Source organism: Aulonocara sp. 'chitande type north' Nkhata Bay, linkage group LG5 (assembly GCF_057382095.1).
Source record: "Aulonocara sp. 'chitande type north' Nkhata Bay isolate Kocher_YH1m ecotype deep benthic linkage group LG5, A_spYH_male_GT1.1, whole genome shotgun sequence".
Taxonomy (NCBI): domain Eukaryota; kingdom Metazoa; phylum Chordata; class Actinopteri; order Cichliformes; family Cichlidae; genus Aulonocara; species Aulonocara sp. 'chitande type north' Nkhata Bay.
In genome coordinates this window covers 12,094,701-12,117,141 of record NC_141348.1, presented here as the reverse complement: position 1 = coordinate 12,117,141, position 22,441 = coordinate 12,094,701, and the positions used below count along the sequence as shown (strand labels likewise).

Below are 22,441 nucleotides of genomic sequence, written 5' to 3'. Positions count from 1 at the left end.
GCAGCAAATGTAGGATTTAATGAGACCACCACACACGAACACACACCAAAAAATAACATTTATGAACATTTAGACAATACTTTAAAGAAAGTTACAAAAACTTCGTGGTTTACTGCTTCTAACAAATATTACACGGGCTGTTTGCCAGAGTATAACAAGCGATTAACAAACATCCCTTTTTGATGTATTTAGCCAGACTCCTTAGACATCCCAGCAGGAGGAAGAGAGCGGGAGAAGGTGAGGAAAAAAGTAGTAGTAGTAAGGGGAGGAGGAGGAAGAGGACGGTCGGTGTCTGTTCCACTTGAATGGCCGAAGCAGTGAAGAGGCTGGTCGGTAGGGGAGACAGACAAGACAGCGCTCTCTCTCTCCCTCTCGGTCTCTCTCTCTTTCCTCTTCCTTCTCTGGCTTTCCACTCCGCCGCGTGTGCGTGCGTCCCGCTCCGCTCCAGCACGGTTCGAGTACAGGCAGGGAGGGAGGGGAGACTTGACGCATCGGAGTGAGCGAGCAGCACACAGAGGCTTTCCACTTTCCAATATGCAACCCGCGAGACGCCACACCGTCAGCTACTCGTGCTACTGACACTCAGAGACACAGGGAGACAGAGAGAGAGGGGCAGGGAGGCAGGGATGGAGACACAGTAGTGCCGCACAGACGAGAAGAGCGAAGTGATAACACAAAAGAAGGGAGCAGCGTCTTTTGCGCACAACTCAGACGGGGAGGCTATCTATTTTTGGCCGGGAGCGTCGCCGAGACTTGACAGTGATGTGTGTACGCACAGTTTTGTTTAGTGACAAAATACGGATTAATCTGCGGCCGTGAATTATTGGAGATATCACTTCTGCGAGGAAAGGTAAGTGTGCGGTTAATAAGAGTGGGAGCAGTTGTAGTAGTAGTACAAGTAGTAGTGTGTTCTTTTTTACTTGGTTACTTCAGCATTTGTCAAGTTAAACCTCCAGCAGCCCAGCTGCTGAGCTCCCGAGCTGTGAGTGGGAGCTCAGAAACAAACAGATCCCGCTCCGCATCCCAACTTTTCCCAGATTACATTAAAGCCCTGACGCTGTGTTACGGGATGCGGCGGGGCGGGATTGCCTTCTCTGAATTTCACCCTCTGCTGATCTCATTTGCCTGTCTACTTTGTTGTGGGACTATCATGGTGGAAGTGAAAGTAATCTGCGCGCGTGTGTGTGTGAGCGTCTCTCTGATCGGTGCAGATGTTTAGTAATCCTCCAGTGTTGACCCGCCCTTCAATAATCCCTGCGGATTTGGGGCTGATTACGCCGCCGCCTCCGTTGCCGTTGCTGCTGCTGACCACCTACGGAGGCCCCCAGGAATCCGTCTAAGTCCTGTACACAGCGAAATTAAGGAAAAGGAGACGTTTTCTTAGAATCACCTTTGAATACCACAGGTATTTTAGGGGGCGGGAACACCCACTTTAATTTACGCACCTTTTGAGGATTTCCACTGAAGTGACCAGGAACAAAGATGTTTTCATTCTAGTCCCTGTCATGTGGTCACTTTGTTGTCTCATCATGTAGTGAATCAGCCTTTATGTCACTGTATCTCTAATGGTTTCAATCAGTGCATCTGCCAGTCACTACATAAGCTGTATGTGGGCAGCCTGTGCAGGGCCTGGAGTCTACAATGGCCAGTAAATGCCATATAAACCCAGTTTAATATGTTTAATAGATGTGGACATCTGTGCGTTTTCAGCACATCTGACATGCCAAACCGAAACTGCTCTTCCAAATGATAACTGAACTGGATTCTGTTAGTTTTCCATCCTCAGAAAAAGAACCTGAAATTAATGCAGGCACCAGGAGGAGGAAATGTGTCAATATAATGTTAACACCAGGCAGGGCAAGACAATGTGCTGCACACGAGCATCAATCCGCTGGCGTGCCTACCTACATTGTTCATTCAGCATTAGGTTTTTATGTCTGACTGAGCAGCTCCAGTGACTCTCTGTGTGTAATCTGTTGCACAGGCTTGTCATCCACCTTGACAAGCGCTGAACTTATTCTAAAGGTCAGCAGCGAGAAAAAGGAGAAATACTTCTCTTTCAAAAGGGTTGAGGACTGGGGATTATTCCTCAGCTCAGTCTTATTTCTTGAACAGCATTGCACGGTATCGCCTCGGAACCTCAAAACGGAGAACAGAGACCCTCCTGAGAATCCAAGCATAAATATTTAAGAGTGTTAAAAAAGATTGTGCGTGTAATTTAACTACCAAATGGCCTAAAACTTTTCATACAAAGACGCATAATTATACAGAGGCAAACTGAAGCACAATTAGCAGCCCGTTGGCTTCAGCTCATGACACACAAACGTTAATGATAATTGCTGCGCTTGACTGATATTTCCCTGCCTGCCTGATGCGGCCAAGGCGGTCCAGATGCAGGCCCGCACTGAAAAAAGAAAAAACAGCACTTTAATGGTTGGCGGCGGCATGAAAACCAACAAGCCTGTCAGAACTGCCAAGGCGCAGAAGTGACATTAAAAATACCCCGGGATAGGTGCATTTAGAGGCCTGGCATAAAAATTTCATTGCATGGTTTCCTCGGGAAAGTATCGCAGAAATGTGTCATCAAGGTCATTTTTATTTCATGCCTCTTCGGGAAAGCTAGCCGAAGGAACGGAACCGAAGATAAAGAGAATGCGTGAGTCTGAATGTGTGCAGATATGTCACAGGACATCCTGAAAGTACAAACATTACAGCTGTAGTCTCTGTGAGAGGCAGAAGCTGGGTGGGAGTTGGTGAGGCTGCGCATAATGAGACTTGTTGCTCGCTCCTACAGTTTGCTGTGTAATCTGCAGTGACGTATGGCTGTTAATGACCGTGAAGTTCTGCAGATGTATTTTCCAAGCCACTTCTTCTCCTGGCCACGGGATGCTTGCCTTCCTTTATGTTTCGAGGTGTTTGATGGGCTAAAACACAGAGAAGAGGGAGTTAGTTGTACTGTTATTATAGTTTTTTTAAGTTCTTCTTAGTTTTTGTTTCATTTTGAATTTTTGTTGTTAATTATTTGTCATTTCAGTTAATTTCCAGAGTTGGTTTGCTCGTTTCTGATTAGTTTTTATAGTTTTAGTTTAGTTTGTACAAGTTAAGTAAGTAAGTATTGATTATTATTACTTATTATTTAATTTATGGCAAATGTCAGAGGCAAAAGTTGGAAAATCAGTACAGATATTAAAACATTAACAGAACCTTTTTTAAGCAGTTGATTTACAAGTGCAATAAAAACATCCATCAAACCCTCATCAGGCAGTTTTTGATAACTAATTTAACTCAATTAACAAATACCAAGGCTTCAGATATTTTCTTTATTATTTTATTTTAGCCTGTTTTCCAAGTTAATTTTTTCTCCAAGGTCCAGTTTTTATTTTTTATTTTGGTTCACTAAAATAAATCTAGTTTTACTATTTAGTTTAGCTTTAACTATGACAACTAATGGTAATTATTACCATATATATGTAAAAATGCAGAAAATTCTCAGGTTTCCACGTCTCCAGTGTGGAGAGTATACACTTTCATTTATTGCAAAGTCAGTTTAATTTGTTTGTATGTTTTTGTTTGTATTGCAGGTGTTGAATCATTTTTTTTGAAGTAATATGAAAACAGACAAAAGGAAGGAAAAAAAACCGTCGCATTTTCAGGCTGAATCTGATATTTTTAGTTGTTTTGTTCTCCCAACAATCCAACGTGAAAATATAATCAATTTACTGAATATAAGAAAAGAAATCTAAGAAGTCGGAAATTCTGAATGATACAATTTTTTTTTGCAATGAGAAAAATTTGCTTCTGTTTCACTTCTTTCTTACATTTCATAGAGTAGATTTTAATATATTTCCTAATTGTCAGCTGAAGCTGTAAACCTTACGGGGTCCTGACGTTTCCATATTGAGAATCACGGCTGTTTAGTATCTGCCGTTTGATCTCTCTTGTCCCTTTTTATAAGCTTTCTAATACACGCTGTAATATTTGTCATAGCTATTTGCACCCACCCCGCTGATCACACGTATGCTCAGTAACAAACAGTAAATAAAAACACGCCTGGTGTCAGTTGTTTAGCATGGCTGCTTTTCAGCTTCACTCTGCTGGATTTTCAAAGCAAACAGCACCGTGAGATTTTTTTCCACAGCACCATAATGGATGAGGAAGCTGCAGGCCCCTGATACTACTTTACCAGAGTGTGGTGCGGTTTTATGTATGCCATGCATTACTTGTTTGGAATAATAGAGTTGTTTGACAAAGGTGCTGCGAGTGTTGGGGAAAAATAATAATAAAAAATCTCGCCTGCCAAGCAGCATCCTGGAAAATTACATGTTTATTCCTCAGCCAAACTCTTAAAAAGGTACGATAGTTGTGATTAGGCTGTATTCCAGGAATGTCAGCGCACCATCGGGCAGATACTGAAAAGATGAATTCTGTTTTCAGTGTATGAAAGTGAAAGCGCTTTATGGAGTCAGCACAGAATGAAAGGGAAAGCGATGCAAGGACCTCACAGTGAGGCTAGCAAACAGTTTTGTGCATTTTGTTCTCGCTGTTTGGAACAGCTGCTGAAAAATACAATTACTGCCAAAACAAACAGGCACCTCAAAAGCAGCGTCTCCAAATGAGTTGCCTTCAGTTTGATGTTTTCCTGCACACCACAAGCTGGTTTCATTGAAACAAATCTTTCATCTGCGTGGACTTACATATAAAATCATCCATCTGCTGCTGATAAAAAATTGTTGCATAATTTAGCCAAAGCAAGTTCATGAATAAGTCTGATTTACACAACAAAATACGTCCCCTTTGTACAACTGCGCGCACACTTCTGTGCATTGTCAGGACTAAGTACAATTGAGTATATAGCAGAGCTCTTCATTAACGTTAGGCATCCCGTCTCTGTGTTCACTTTCATTTTACAAAATCTTGAAAGAAGGCTAAGTGACACAGCTTATGCTCCAGCTCTATTTATTCGGTCTCATTGGTTCTGTAAAATGCCCTATTTGTAATCCAATCATATTAGAATAATTTCCCTGGTTTGGCTATGCTTTATGATGATCTGTCACTTCAAGGCCTCCGGTTTCAAGGCACCGCACTCCTCTGGGGTGACTCTTCACAGACTGTCTGCGCCAGCAATGTTTCCTAGTTCAAACATTGTTGCGCACTGCCTCTCCTTGGGAATGGCTTTAATTGAGTGCTTAATAAGAGCAACGCCACACAGCAACCAACTTCGGTGGGGGGGTGGGGGAGATCTGAGCGCTGGGAATGTTGCATTATTAAACATACTTATATAAGGCCCGCAAACATTTCCTTTCCAAGTATTCTTGGGATGAGGCCAGATTTGCGATTCTTCTTGATGCTACACCTCGTTTGAACGTGCGTGTGCTTTTCAGTAAAGAGCCGCACAAGCACATTCTCAGAGGTAATATTGTGCTCCTCTGGGTGTGGCTGTTGTGTGAGAGACAGCGGTGCTCGCTGATTTAGTATAAGCGCTTGATAAGAACTGTGCTCCCCACGGGGTGTTGTTATTTTGTTTGAATCGACATTAAAGGATTGAATAGAGCGGCTGGTACGACTCAAAAGAATGCAACAAATATACCCGAAACAATGTGTCCCTTTTTATCGATCGATTGATTTTTTTTCACAGCTTTGTGGACAGAAACACACTGACAGAAAACAAGTGGCATATCTTAAACTGCAGGACTTACATGTAGCGTTTTTGTAAACATTCTCATATATTTTTTTAACATCCCTTTAAAATTTATGCAAGGAAACCTGGTCTCTTAGCTCAATCTCTCCCCTGTGAAAAAGTGCATTTTCATGTGTTATTATACCACGGTTTGAGTTACACAAGATCTTTCAAATAGCAGTTATACACAGTAACATAAATTCATATAATTTACATAAAATGCCATATAAGACAAATAAGCCATTAGAATTGTTTATAATCTCCATTATAAACCATCACACTCTGCAACATCTCAGCATCTCTTGATTAAATCAAAAGAATAACAGCTTTTTGAGATAAAAATGGGATAAAAGTTCTTAATGAGAGAAAAATATCAAGGCTCTGTTATTCACTGTGAGTAAGGTGTCTTAGCTTGGAACTTCTCATTTATTTAAAATGATCTTTTATTTATTTATTTCTTATTTTAAAAAAAAACAGTAGCACAGAACAGTGAAATTCTGAAATCCACAGCTTGGTTTGGAAATTCTGGCATCAAACTTCGACATTTTCACTAAATAGGTAAACATCTGTTGTGTATATTCAAACAGTCTGAAGGTTTGAGATGAAGCGTACAAATCTGACACAAAGCTGACACAAAGCTGAGTTTTATTATTATGAGCCGTGCTGTTGTTGAGCACCGTTGCAGAATTTGGAGCTCTGGATTAACCTTGAATGGGTCTGAACTTGAGCTCAACACTTAAGATGGTTTAACAGACTCTATAACAAACTTTGGATGGAGTTTGATACCAGATGGAGATGGATACAGCTGGAGTTTATCAGAAAGTCCTTTGTGTGTTTGCTGCGTGTCCATTTTGGAGACTAAACATCAGTCTTATCATTTCTAGTCAGTTTTAACTATCATCTAACCTGCTACTGAATTTAAACTTCAGAAAGTGTAACAGGAAATTGCTTAAAGTATTTCATAATTTTGGTGGATTTTCACTCTTATTCTAGTTCAATGCTGGGAAACCAGTTTGAAACCAGGAGCAAAAGTGTGGAGGGTTATGTCCCCCCATTTGGACAATGCGAACTCACTGAGAATAAGAGAAGAAGTATAAATATATTTAAAATATATTAAGATATAGTGATAACATTGTTACGTTTGATTAAAACCTTCCAAGCACCAGACATCAATGGACACTGTTTTCTAGGCTAAATCTGTTCGGGCCTTTAAAAACACGTCCTGTTATGGCCAAAAAGTTAAAAGTGAAAAAGCTTCTTTTAAGGATGTAACAAAGGCTTGAATTCAGCCTTATTTCAACCATTTACTAATTTCTGTTAATCCATTGAGAAGTTTTCTTTTGATTAGAGCTCTAAAAGATGTCTAAATGATGCCCAACCATCAAGGCTAGAATATGTTTGAATGTGGTTCCAAAGTAAAGCCAAGCCTTTGTGTGACAGTTTTTGGTTATGAATGGTTACCAGACGGCTGAATACTTATGAGATGTTTGGGAAGAACTGTGTCTTTTCTCTTCTTAACCTTAAAATTAGACACAAAGGACGCTTTAGACATCTTCTCAAGCACTCAAGATGATGGCTTTTCACCTTCTACTGATTAACCAAATATCGATGCTGTTTATACGTCTGGTGAAGTCATCCTGTTTTCAATGTCTTTTCAATACCATGTTGCACAGTTGGAACAGCTTAATGATTCTCATACAGGTGCACTTATTAGTTGTGCCTTTCATATATTTCACATTGAGATTTTTTAGTGGTCACATACTGTATACATACTATAACACAGTGGTCCCCAACCCCCGGGCCACGGACCGGTACCGGTCCATGAGTCGTTTAGTACCAGGCCGCAAGAGTTGAGGCTCGGGTGTGAAATTTATGGTTTTCAGGGTTTTTATGGTTATTTTTTATTTTTTGCGTTTTTATCGTTAACTCGGTTTCCCCGGGTCTTTTCCCATGAATAAATCTTTTTTTTTTCTTTGCACCAGTACTGATTTTATTTTGTTGTATTTATCTGCGACACCTTAAAGGCCGGTCCGACATAAACTGGTCCGTGGTGCAAAAAAGGTTGGGGACCACTGCTATAACATACAATACTAACAGAAAATATAAATATGTATTGTGTGTCTGCTAGTAAGATAATACAACTTACTCCAAATACAAACCCAAGGACACCCTGCTTGTGTTATTCAGTTAAATGTTAATTATGTAGTGACAAATTACAACACAGTCATGTCAAGGCTCTTTGTATTGTAAGCTGAAGATCCTGGAAACATAATGGTGCCAAAAAGCTACTGAAGAATGCTTACAAAGAAAAACATTTTGGTGCCAGAATCCATTGTTTGTTTGGTTTGACATGAATATAAATGTTTCTGAATTAACCTAATCAGTCAGGGTTTCATAACAACACTCTTTCACCCGCACGCACAGAGAAGTATTTCAATTTCTTGCAACAAAACAGATACTGAACATAATGTTAATGTGCCAACTATTACATAGATATAAGTTGAAGTTGGTCAGTGGATGTTTTCCAATTGTTAAATAATGAAACTGTGACGTGTCATCTTAATTCATTATCATCACTTTCATTAATTTAAGTTTCTTAAGTAATTTTCCAAACTTGTAAGAGGAAACAGTGTCCTAATGAGCACTCGCACTTCTAAGAAAAACAAAATGTCATTTTCGTTTGGAGCAGCTAAATTTGGAGAGAACTGCAGATGCTGCAAAGTGCAGGTATTCAAAATCTCATCTACCTCTCAAATGAAATAATTAGGCATTCCAGAAAAGCACTGTTTGTTTATCAGACCAGATGTCTGTGATTCAGATAAATTAGATTATTTAGTCACTGTATCAAAGTGCTATCAGCTGCGTCATTTATATATACCAAGGACATTAAGGGGGAAGAAAGACAAAGAAAGAAAGTAAGTAAGAAAAAGAATATTTTGACGTATTCATATTCTCTCTAAATTCTTTGAGACATGATTTTAGATATATCTTTCGCCGTAACCAGTCACATTGTTTTTTAGCTTTTGCTGCACTGTACAGATTAGAGTTGGCACTATATTCAGTGCTACTTTTGATACCACAGGCAGCGTGAGGCTTTTTTGCGCTTTTTTTTTACAGGTCTGTTCAAATGTATTCTATTACAGCTCTATTTACTCTCCATGCTTCTCGAGGCTTGGCACCCTTTGTAGCTGCTGGCACTTTTTATGTCTAGTTTACTTTTTTAGAAACAAAAAATTATGTTATCCTGAAAAGATGAACACTGCCTATAAACATTACAGATGGGCAGGACTGGTTACCTTTGCTGCCTAGCTTCAGTAATGTTATTGTTTTATTGTTAGCCATAGCTGCTAGCTGCTACGTTTAAGGAGAACGGATGACTAATGAGGGTAAATACTAATAGTGTTTTATATTTTAATGTTATTGAAACAGAAGTGTTACTGACCTCTTAGAATTCTTCATGAAGACGGAGTGTGAGTCTTTAAAATGTTTCACCAAGTTTGTTCGGCTGCTAGTGAGGGGAGGGGCTGTGTGATGGCCTGTCTGCAGAGGTGCTGTGTGAGGATCTGTGTCAGCTGGAGGAGGTGGAGATCGTACTGTTGGTATCAGTACAGCTGCAAATCTAGTATTAATATATATTTTTAGCATCCATTAGTATATGAGTATTAATTCTTTTATAACCCTGCTTAATATCTTGTATGAAATACTATGAAAGCTATGATATATTAAAGCACAAATGTTACTAAGATCCATAATTTCCATGTTTTATTGGAGCTATACATTCAGTGAGATTGGATTTAGATCATATTAGAAAATGTGTTGTAGGCAACGTTGCTGTGTTTAGTAAGGAGTAACAGTGTGATTTTAATGTAAGTGGAAGGTTTTTATGTCGTTCTTTCAGAGAACCTTTCACATATTTTGATGAGGGTTTTTTAGGTTTTTTGTTTTTTCTAATGTTGATGATTTGTCCGATAATATGTCCAGAGGTTATCCTGAGTGATAATGAAAAAATAAAATAAAATAATAGTTTTAGACATTTTATATATTTTATTTCACACTTCTTAAAATAAATGTTTCGTTTTCTCCTAGATGATTTCTCAATAGCAAGCGAGTACTTGGTCAGTTCCAAACTGTCCGAATTTACCACCCACACCAGCAGTGATGTGAATACACAGCAGCGAGCTGCTTTGTAGCGCTGTCACGGTTTAGCTTCATCACCACCAGACCTGCACCCAGACTTCACAGAACCACATCAAGCAAGTACTCTGTAAAAATTAGGACTCATCAAGCCTGTGGCATATGTACATTATTTCCACAACAAAGTTGCTGGTGCCCATTTTATGATTACTCTACAAGAACCTCTATGACCTACTGTTAAGCCATGTCTGTGAGTTGTAAATGTTTTGTTTGTTTATTTATTTATTTTCATTTTTGCCAAAGTTCGTTTACAGGAAAAAAGAAACAGGGAATCACACAGAACTGTTCGTCCTGCTGACGTACAGTACGGTGATCTAACCGAGAGCGTCCTGCTGTGGTCTGTGTGCACAGCTGTTCACTTTATTAATTTACACTTTATATTATCCTGTCATACCATAACATTACCATAAAGACACTCAGACCCAATACTAAAACACTTTTCTTCAATTTTAACTCTACTTCAAATCATTCGAGCTGAGCAAATCTTTCAAAGCAATGACAAAAAACAGCCGGTGTAAAGAAATACCACATCCGATGGTTAAAAGCTCTAAAACAGAAATGAAAAGTAAATGACAATTATCAGTGTAAACCAGCATCCTCTGAGCAAGCACATTACTATTCCTGTTCACTCATATGGCCCTATTTTGGCACTCATTTGTCAAAAACCTCATGTGCCTTTATTCCTCCTTTAATGAACTGCAAACCTTCTGCTTTTTGATTAAAACAATTTCAGTGAATGCGTCATACATCCTGACATTGTGGCGGCTTTACTCTTCTTCGTTCTTGCTCGTTTACTGGTTTTCATTCAAACACATCCTTGTATGTTTTCCTTCGTGTTTTGTGGCTGAGTGCAGGAAAGAATCTGGGCTGCAATAACTTAAAAATGTCTAAATAAATGTGTCTCCTTTGGTGGTCAAGCACTAATATAGGAAACTGCTTATTTTCAAGAAATATGAAAAACATATGTGAATATATTTTTAAAAAACTGATTTATTAATGTAAATAAATCTGACGTGCTGTCTGTTTTTGTCATTCTGCCTTTGGGCAACCACATTCTCTATGAAAGCTTCAACTCAATAAATTTCCCAGTCTGATATCATTAAGTAAAAATTGAAATATTAGCTGAAAGAGTCACAATGTTTAGTTATTTATTGTTTTCCTGTTAGGTGTTAATGGGTGCTTTAAGCTACCTCTGGTAAAATGCATAAAATGATAACATTTATATTAATATTGTACATGATCCCATTTTAAATAAAATCCATTTAAAATCTAAAATAAAACAAATGAATTGCAGTTGGTCTGTGCATTATTAAGTAAAATTTGGGTGATGCTTCAACTTAAATATTAAATAGCTTCATTAATTTTGTACTATTTTGTTGAATTAATTTGCATTTTAGATATATTGTAACTAAATAAGCTATTTAAGATCTTTAAAGCTACCTCTAAAGATATAAGTAAAATATTAGTCATCTCTAAGAGCTTTACACATTTATGGAATCAACAGCCTTCCTTTCATGATGCTGCACTGTAGTCGGTGACAGTACAGTCTGTGTTTTCAGAAGAGGTCAAAACTCTCAATGCTTTGTGCTATTTGCACAGCATGCAAGCATGAGAAGACTTTTCATAAAAGCTTGTGTATCCTGTTTGACTTCAAATAGCTTATATTTATGCTCTAGCTGTGTCGGGATTGTCACAAAAGCAGCATCCGCCTATTGCGTGCCACAACACATGAGCGCCTAATAAATGTAGCTGCCTTCTCGACAGGTGTTACAAACTGAGTTGTAGATAGACCTGTATTGGAGCAGAGCTGCTCCTTTGATCACCTCTGGTTCTGTTTGGCTCTCCGCCCTGATATCACTGGACGATGGATCTCCTGGGACCAGTGCAGTACATTAACCAAACATGTTATCTCCTCCCAAAGCTAATTTAATCCAAGGTAGGATTCTGCACTGCCTGCACAAAGACATCAGTTGCCTTTTGGAACAAGCATTTGCAGTAGACTGATTTTGGACTGCTCTCTACATCGCCAAACTTTGGAGTGGAAACCAGTGTGGTGAGGGGAAGAAGATTTAAAGATCTGTGCCCCTGCTGCACTCATACAGCCACAATAATAACTGAGTGGTACTCTGAGTGGACAGAGTCCAATCCAAAACAAATGTATCATTCATTTGCTTGCAGATTTCTAGCTGCAGGTTGCTAATGCTGTTTATAATTACTACTGTGTATTTGCGAAAAGGTGCTGGTGCAGGCTTACTATTATAAACAAACACCAGCGTGTCACGTTGTTACAAACACTTTGAATTTTAATACGCTGTTAACTCCATGAGGGGTGAAAATCTTTCAATTTTCTGGTCATTTGTTACTGACTGAATACATTGATTGTCTCCTCCTCTAATTCCCCAAAGCATCATCAGTCATTTCCCTTTATCAAAAGCAGCTGCAGTACATTACATCTATGAAATCTGATGCTTGAGTGGTTATAGAGCCCAACTGCAAATTATGGCAGGGAGTCAGGGAATATCAGCATTACCAAACGATTGATATATGCAAATTATAATTACTTTTTAATTCGTAGCACCCACAGTATTAGTAACAGGAGGAGTGGTAGCAGTAATGGTGACAGGAATCTTAGAGTAGATACTGGTAGCAGTCCTGTATTTGCTAATACAGTTGCCATTTTGGCTCAGGGAAGAAATGGATGGATTAAAAAAAACAATCTGTCAACCTTTTTCCATTTCCTTCCTCCATTATTGCTTTTGCTTGTTAGATGCTTTGAATTTAGAGCAAAAGACAGAGAGTCACATTTGTAATATGACAAGCACTGGTTAATCTCTGCAAGCCTAACCAGAGCCTTTGTTAATCACAGCTCAGTACGCTCTGTGTAGCCAGATCATTTATCAACTTCCTTTTCCTTGGTATCAAGAATAGATTACAGCAACAATAGGCAGGGGCAAGTTTGTGAAGCGCTCAGTAGTGTTATCTTTAGCTGCTGGGGTGCTTTATCAGGTCGAGCTGAAAAGAGTGGAGAGAGCCAAACCTGCATGCTGATACTGTAACAACAGCCTTTAATAAACTGGAGGAAAACTAAGTTACTGAGAGTAACGACAGCTCTGTGAGTACGAGTATGCTCTGTGAACTGCAACAGAACTTTTGAAGCACTCCACAAAGATGCACATCACGATAATCACTATCAAAAAGCAAACAAATTAAAAAAGACCTACTGTCATGATACGTTGTGTGGCAGGCAGGGGAAGGACCCAAGATGCAGATTCACAGACACGGGGATAAACTCAAAAAACGCAGCTTTATTGCTGGAGAGGCAGAACGTAGGAAATACAAAACTAAACTGGGAAAACTAAATACAAAGCTCGCCAAGAAACACAGGGAGGAACACACACAACATGAGGGAGAACGCGACGCCGAACGGAGGGAGACTCAGACAGAAATACACAGAGGGTAAACGAGGAAAGTGGGCACACACGGGGAACACAGGTGATACTGATAATCATAACGAGACAGGGCGGGGTGAACTGAACATGACATGTACAGGCACAGAGGTTCAGACAGGAGGAGAGAGAGCACGGGGAAAACACAGACATAACGGGCTGGGGAAACATGAAACAACCACAAAGGGAGACGAGGGCTCATAAATACATAGAGGGCACACAGGGGGAAGAGAGAGCCATGAAGGGAAAACACTTAGGGAACAACACAACAGGGCAACTCAGAAAACATGGCCTAAGCAAGGAACAAAATACAAAAATACAAGGAACTAAGAATACTGGGCCCACATGGCCCAGGACCATGACATCACCCCCCCCTAAAGGGCCGGCTCCCGACAGCCCAAACCCGAGAAACAAAACCAAAACAGAAAACAACCCAACCAGGGCGGGAGGCGGGGGACCAGGACGGAGGGACCAGAACGGGAAACAAAAACAAACAACAAAAGACACAGGAGCACATGACCACAGTCCAAATAAAGTTCAGGGGGCCGACCCAGAGCCCACAGGCACAAGAGTTCACGGGTCACACGGTCGGGGGGCCGACCAGGCGGGTGGCACAGGTGACAGAGCTGGTCCGTAGGCCGGCCGTGCGGAAGGCAATGGCGGCGGCGACGAAGGAGACGACGGAGCAGTTCAGGAGGCCGGCCGCGCGGAAGGCAGCGGCGGCGGCGAGGGAGACGACGGAGCAGTTCAGGAGGCCGGCCGCGCGGAAGGCAGCGGCGGCGGCGAGGGAGACGACGGAGCAGTTCAGGAGGCCGGCCGCGCGGAAGGCAGCGGCGGCGGCGAGGGAGACGACGGAGCAGTTCAGGAGGCCGGCCGCGCGGAAGGCAGCGGCGGCTCTCCAGTGTCAGGCGTGCTGGCCATGGCCCGGTGGGCACAGGACCAGACGAAGCACAGGCTGAGGCTGGACCAGACGAAGCACAGGCCGAAGACGCTGAGGCTGGACCAGACGAAGCACAGGCCGAAGACGCTGAGGCTGGACCAGACGAAGCACAGGCCGAAGACGCTGAGGCTGGACCAGACGAAGCACAGGCCGAAGACGCTGAGGCTGGACCAGACGAAGCACAGGCCGAAGACTCCGAGGCTGGGCCAGACGAGGACGAAGACTCTGAGGCTGGGCCAGACGAGGACGAAGACTCTGAGGCTGGGCCAGACGAGGACGAAGACTCTGAGGCTGGGCCAGACGAGGACGAAGACTCTGAGGCTGGGCCAGACGAAGCACAGGCCGGAGCTGCAGCTGACGAAGCTGAAGACTCTGAGGCTGCAGCAGACGAAGGCTCTGAGGCTGCAGCAGACGAAGGCTCTGAGGCTGCAGCAGACGAAGGCTCAGAGGCTGCAGCAGACGAAGGCTCAGAGGCTGCAGCAGACGAAGGCTCAGAGGCTGCAGCAGACGAAGACTCTGAGACTGCAGCAGACGAAGAGGCCGGACCGGGCGAGGATGAAGGCTCCGAGGCTGCAGCTGACGAAGGCTCTGAGGCTGCAGCTGACGAAGCACAGGCCGGAGCTGCAGCTGACGAAGCACAGGCCGGAGCTGCAGCTGACGAAGCACAGGCCGGAGCTGCAGCTGACGAAGCACAGGCCGGAGCTGCAGCAGACGAAGCACAGGCCGGAGCTGCAGCAGACGAAGCACAGGCTGGAGCTGGACCGGGAGGAGCAGAAGCCAAAGCTGGACCAGGCGTAGCAGAAGGTGGCTGGATGGGCTCCTCGGGCCCTCCAGCTGATGTGGCATGGTGCTGGACGGGCTCCTCGGGCCCTCCAGCTGAGACAGGAGGCTGAACGGGCCCCTCGGATCCTCCAGCTGACGTGGCATGAGGCTGGTGCGGTTCTCCTGAACCCCCAGCTGACGAGGAGGGTTGCTGAACGGGCCCCTCGGACCCTCCAGCGGAGACAGGAGGCTGAATGGGCCCCTCGGACCCTCCAGCGGAGACAGGAGGCTGAACGGGCCCCTCGGACCCTCCAGCTGACGAGGTAGATGGCGGCGTGGGAGCCGCGGAGTCCTGGATGAGCTCATCCGAGCTCCCAGCAGGAGCTGATGCAGAGCCAGAGAGATTTGAGACCCCTGGCTGAATGTTAAGCTGACCAGCGGACCGTACTGCTATCGGGGACTGGGCTACTGGAGACGCGGGGAGCTGAGCTACTGGGGCCTGCGCTACAGGCGGCACTGGAGCTACTGGGGCCTGCGCTACAGGCGGCACTGGAGCTACTGGGGCCTGCGCTACAGGCGGCACTGGAGCTACTGGGGCCTGCGCTACAGGCGGCACTGGAGCTACTGGGGACTGAACTGAGGGGGACACTGGAGACTGAACTGAGGGGGACACTGGAGACTGAACTGAGGGGGACACTGGAGACTGAGCTGAGGGGGACACTGGAGACTGAGCTGAGGGGGACACTGGAGACTCAGCTGAGGGGGACACTGGAGACTGAGCTGAGGGGGACACTGGAGACTGAGCTGAGGGGGACACTGGAGACTCAGCTGAGGGGGACACTGGAGACTCAGCTGAGGGGGACACTGGAGACTCAGCTGAGGGGGACATTGGAGACTCAGCTGAGGGTGGCTGCGAGGGAGCTAACTGAACTGAGGGCGGCTGCGAGGGAGCTAACTGAACTGAGGGCGGCTGCGAGGGAGCTAACTGAACTGGCCTGGGAGGAGAAACACGAGCAGGAAAAGGAGCAGGCTCAGAAAAAACTGTCCGAGAAATGGCAGGCTCAGGGTCGACAAAAATAGCTCTATCAAAAATGAACCCGCCGTCCACTTCATGTCTTGTAGTTTTAGCATTGTCCGGTTTATGGCGGCGGGCGCGCCGCCTCCTTCGAGCAGAGGAAGCTGGCGCGATGGGCGCTGATGGCGCCAACACAGAGGGTGACGTAGTGGTGAGTTCCCCGTCGTCCGCCCCCATCCTTGCCAGAAATGAGACAGGCGAAAAATAGCCTAAGCGGATCGGAGACGGCGAGCGGCTGGTAGGCTGTGCAGCAGGTGAGAGGTCCTCCTCCGGGATGAGCCAGGGTTTCCGCCGGAGCTCGTCCTCCCGATAAGCCCGTAACACCTGCTGCCGCTCTTCCTCGCCGAAGTCTATGGCTTCCGTTGTCTCCGTGCGCCACGCCGTGCGGCCAGACCGCGGTGAAGACGCGGAAGCCGGCGGGGTGCGGGCGGAAGGTGTGTCTGTGGCGAGCCTCACCGTTCCAACTCTGACCGCTACTGGCTCCTGAGACAGCGGCGATGACACCCGTTCACGGGACGGAGGTGTGGGTGCTGAGGCGGCATTCAGGACCCTCTGGGCCAGCGCACGGGCACGAAGCTCCTCCTTAAGGGGGCCCAGGGAGTCAAACGCCTCGACGAGGTGGGGGAGTTGTCGCAACCGTGGCTCTCGCAACAAAACGGCGTCCACGGCCGCCAATCCTGTGGAAACCACACTTGGATCCGCGCATCCGATGATGCGATCCATAATGCGGCAGAGCCGGTTCAGCTCCTCCCCTACCTCCTCTGAAATGTCCGCTGAGTCCGACATGGTCGTGTCGTCCTGGAGGTCCGCGGAGGGGTTGTGAACTGCTGGGTCCATGTTGTGGTCGCGTTCTTCTGTCATGATACGTTGTGTGGCAGGCAGGGGAAGGACCCAAGATGCAGATTCACAGACACGGGGATAAACTCAAAAAACGCAGCTTTATTGCTGGAGAGGCAGAACGTAGGAAATACAAAACTAAACTGGGAAAACTAAATACAAAGCTCGCCAAGAAACACAGGGAGGAACACACACAACATGAGGGAGAACGCGACGCCGAACGGAGGGAGACTCAGACAGAAATACACAGAGGGTAAACGAGGAAAGTGGGCACACACGGGGAACACAGGTGATACTGATAATCATAACGAGACAGGGCGGGGTGAACTGAACATGACATGTACAGGCACAGAGGTTCAGACAGGAGGAGAGAGAGCACGGGGAAAACACAGACATAACGGGCTGGGGAAACATGAAACAACCACAAGGGGAGACGAGGGCTCATAAATACATAGAGGGCACACAGGGGGAAGAGAGAGCCATGAAGGGAAAACACTTAGGGAACAACACAACAGGGCAACTCAGAAAACATGGCCTAAGCAAGGAACAAAATACAAAAATACAAGGAACTAAGAATACTGGGCCCACATGGCCCAGGACCATGACACCTACAAATGAGTAAGGAGAAATACTCGAATTCCTTTCAAGCATACCGAAAGTGAGAAGTACAGGCTTGTGCAATAGGCTTGCTCCACCACTAACTTCTTTATATCTTGCTAGTAAAATGTGAAATAGGTGCATTCATTTATAGAAAAGTGCATTTATGGAAATACAGAATATAAGGGGGAAAAAAGTTTGTACAATTCTTACAATCTGGAAAGTTAACATTTGGTATGACAACATTTATCCTTCAACGCAGCCTCAACTCTTTCAGGCAAGCTTGTCATTTCTTTAGTTAGTCTTCAGGAATTGTTCATCAGGATTCATGAATGATATTACACAACTTTTTTTGTTTTGTTAATGTTGCGATCAGGCTTCAGAGAATTCCAGTCTGTAGCTCTATTTGTGTTTTTCAGTCAAAGCCTGACGGTACTTTTCTGTGTTTGTGACATGTTCGTCAATTTTGTCGAGATTCCCAGCACCACTGACCGAGTCCTTAACCATGGCTGAATCTCCACCATGTTTTGGTGTTGTTCCCAGATCATCATACTAAATGTTGTTCCAGGATCAACATTGCAAGTGACCAATCAGAACGTCATACTTTTGCAACTTCAGAAAAAACTGCGGTAAAACAAAAAACTGTACTTAAGCTGCGAGAAACCGCCTCTGTCCGCCGATCAACGGACCCTGACCCTAACCCTAACTCTAACCCTTTAATAAACGGTAAGCAGAACTGATATTGTCCTTGCAACATTGGAATTTCATAAATGCACGAATGGCTTGGCAGCCAAAAGAATAACGTCACAACAATGTGATTGGCCACTTGCAATGTTGAAATGCTCACTGTTGTACCTCTCTCCTGATCCTTTCAAACATATTGATGAGAATTTGGTCCATAAAACCTGCTGTGTAATCTGGTGTACTTCAGCTTTTTTCTTCATGTTTCTCTTACTTAATGGCTTCTTGACAGCCACCCTTCCAATCAGGCTTTAGTGAATAGTAGATCAACTGAAGGACCATATATGTCATCATTATTTTATGTCTTCTACTGTAGATGATTTTTAGGGCAGCTACTTATCTAGTTTCATCAAACTTTTAAAGGACACACTGGACAACATGCCGAGATATTACAAGGTTGTGGCTGGTAGCTCCTTGGAAATCACTTTGTTGCACAAAGTACTGTTTATACCTGTCAAATATAATGGTATGTGTTTTTGTGACAGGTTGATATTAAAATGCCTAAACATCCAATGTAAATGTTGCTTTTCTACTACATGGATGAAATACTGGTTTATCCATTGAGTTGCGGCCTTCTTTTTTTCTTTTAATCACTTGTGCATGTTTAAAAGACCTTCTGATTTCTACATTTAGAAATCTGACATGTTCATTCTGCCATTCAGTATGTACAGGATGCAGTGTGTGTCCTGGATTTGTCTTTTTCCGTATATTTTACATTCTTTGAGTCTCCTTTTGAGTGATTGGTCTGATATGTCTAAATTGTCGTTGTCTGCTGCCTAAGGCACAGTCTCAGACCAAACTACCAAGTATTAATGGGACAATGGAGGAAATATTGTATCAAATAAACCGGTAATACAGTTCCAAAGCCTTTATCTACTCAGCTAACTCCTAACACGTTATATAACACTGCTTGGTCATACCCCGAAAATGTGACTTGAGAGGGTCCAGGGCAGGTATCAGGTCATAACAAGTTGCAAGCAAAACTGGATTCTTACTGTGATGATAAACCTACAGGACACACTTCTACATCACTGTGTCTGGATTTAATCACACTGGAACACAACAACTGGTCCCATTTACCACTAGAAATAACAACAATGGCCTTTTTTCAGTTTTCATCCATCGTTCTGTAATTCATATCAGAACATTACCACGTGCCTGAATGCTTAACTGAAAAAAAAGAGACTGTGTGCCACAAACAACCACAGTTGTGCATTTAATGACCAACAAATTTTCAACAGAAAATATATTTTCACTGAAGCTATTTTTTTACCTTCACAATAAGCAAATGTTAGTAAATGTACTTTTTAGATCCAAACAATTTTTAGACTTGGGAAAAAACAACTGATCGTAACCGAAGGGCTTCTAATGCACAGAGATGACCCAGCATGTGACTCTTTTGCACAGCCCTACATTTGTACACTGTCTCTCCTGCAGCTGTGGTTCTTCATCCGTTATAGCTGTTTATGATGCAGGAACACAACGCTGCAGTTGTCTGTTGTTCTTTAAAGTGACCTTAACACACACCCTTTACTGTTTGGTTGATTGTTGTGGTGTTCCCACGGTGTTCACCAGTGAAAGCTGCTGTTTGTTTAGTTGTGTTGCTGAACTGCACTTTTATATGTCGTCATGCTAAATGTTTTGCGCTTGCAAATTAAGGCTGGTGTAAAACTTTTTGAGGAAAGCATCACCACAAATAAATGCATTGGCTTAATAGACACATGTCTTGGTGGTTTTATAAGAGAGCATATTAATATGCAAAAAAAAATTTCTCTAGGATGAGGCACAGCCTTATACCACTGATGTACCCAAGACACATCCTGACAACCCTCTATATGATGTATGGAGATAAAAGACCTCTTTTCTGTAGGTGGAGACAGGAGACAGAGCTGGAAGGTAGAAAATCTGAGATTAATGAGAGCGTGGCCTACTCAAACAGTTTCCTGTGCCTGTTTTGGTTTTTTTAGTGGTTTTGTCTCACTTTTTCTGACTATGTTTTAAAACTTTGTGCTGTCTATATTGAATCACAGCAGGGGTGGCAAAACAGAGTTCTTCTGTGCTCCTTTGTAATGGCAAAATTACACAAATAGTTGTAATTTTGGAGAGGTTTGTGTCAAACATGCCTCAGTTCTAAATATATTTTACCCAGGAGACAAAAGATTAATGCCTTTTTTTTTTCCTGGAGGAGCTCTGCAAAAGGTAGATTTCACTTCTTAACCGGCTGTGTTGCTTTAATTCTTACAAAAGTAGAGCTTTTCCACAGGCAGCCTCTGACATTTCTTGCAAAACTTATTCTGTATTCTTTCCTCGGAGTTGCAAGCAAACAGGATAAATCTGTCTCCCTTCGCTGTGCCCTATTTACATTGTGCTTTATTCAACAACCCCTTTAAACCAAATGCCTATCAATTTGGCTGCAAAGTTTAAAAAGCATTTTAATGCGCATCCCAGAAACAGAGAATTGTAGTTTGTAAAGCCGGCGGTCCTGAAAATCAGTGTTTTGAAGAACCTGTATTTTTTTAATTGAAAAAATAAAAACAGTAATACATTTGTGTTTCATGTTCACTAGTGCAACAAGATGTGTCTGCATGCTATGAGCACACAGGTGCAGGATAGACATTGCTTGCAGCTTCAAAGGGTGTTAATGCATATTGGCAGGTTGAGGGTGCAGAAGCCAGGAAATTAGTGTGAACAAAGACTAACAACAAATTCTCCAACACAATCAATATACATTGCTTTGGTGAACAGTACTGTTTCAAGCCACTTTACCTAATGAATCCTGTCCTTTTGGGGTTTTTTTAAATTATTAATTTCCTTTTGACGAGCCCAAATTCATACAGCATTTATTGACTTGGTCCCCACGGGAAGTTATATTGTTACTACCTTCATAACCAACATATTTAGATGAATTTTATTTTTTAAGTACAGATTTCACTGTGAATCACACCAATTACAATGTTTTTTAAGATCCTTAAACGTTACTGTAAGGATGAAGGATGGGCATCACAAAACCCAACGAGGCAATAATACAGAGTAAAATTTATTTTACCTCCGTTCCATGAAGTGAATTCATTTAAAATAAATCAAGTTATTTATTTTAACTTACATTTAAGTTCTTTTGGACCCTAATCAGAAGCAGCATCATAGAGATAGTAACTGGACCCCTTGGAGTCTGTCAGAGTAAGCAGATGGTTGATGGAGATCTTGGCTGAGACACCCTGGATTAGGTGGAGGAGAGGGGGGAGCATGACAGACAGCCTGGAAGCCAGAAAATTAACAGAAAAGAATGATTTTTTTAAAAAGCAGGTGCTACAATAGGTGCAGGTAAGAAGGTAACAGGAACTTTTGAGGCATGTAAATGTTACATGATGGGAAAACAAAGGTGATAAATAAAATTAAGCATTACAAATCACACAAAGATAAGTGGAGATGAGAAAGCAGATATAGCTTATTCCTTACTAAATATACAACTTCATGATGTAAGTAAATGTGACATCGCTTGTCATAGCCATAGTAATGAGCTTACATCAAGAAAAATACTCTTCAGGATTTTGAAAGGAACAGCCATCTATCCACGCAGACCTCCGCACTTTTCAGATTTGTTGCGTTCCCCTTTGCTCCCTAATGGCACAGTAACAGAAAACAGTGTTAGTTTAAAAAAAATCTGCCTTTTGTAGTAATTGTACTAAGTGTTAGTGCCCATCAGTGTCTTTTATTATAAGTAACAATGATACGCATGTGTATGCATACAAATGTTTTCTGCACAATGAAACTCTTTGAATATAGAGGCCGTAAACAGCAATCTTTACAATACATTCACATGCTAGAAGATTTTTAGTGTATTCAGTGAGAGACAGCTGCGCAGTTATCAAAACAGCTCAGAATAGTTTCAGATTGGGTGTAACTTAGAGAAACAAAGTGATTTGTGCAGCAAAAGTCTTTAGTGACTTAAGCCAGCATAAGTAGTGACAGTGTTTTCATTCATAAATCTTGACCACCACCACCACTCCTTCACCATCACCACCACCACTTTACTGTGGTTTGAATTGCCGAGTGCTGTCTTGCTGACACTCTCCAAACGGTCCAGTTTTAATTCTCACTCCGGAGAGATATTGTCTCTGTTGAGGAAAAAGCACACAACTGTGAAATTCTTCAGCGTTTTCCAGCATTTCAGC

General features: G+C 43.0%; 1 protein-coding gene across 2 annotated transcripts in view; it reads left to right on the top strand.

Moving 5' to 3' along the window:
• The first annotated feature begins 351 nt into the window (after positions 1-351).
• Positions 352-22,441, top strand: part of cntn4 (contactin 4) — a 208,356-nt gene continuing 186,266 nt past the window's right edge. The window contains exon 1 of one of the 2 annotated variants that reach the window (XM_086291344.1): positions 352-850. The gene's annotated coding sequence lies outside the window, so the exon portion shown is untranslated. The remainder of the gene's footprint in view (positions 851-22,441) is intronic. The other variant, XM_086291345.1, reaches the window with a different exon arrangement.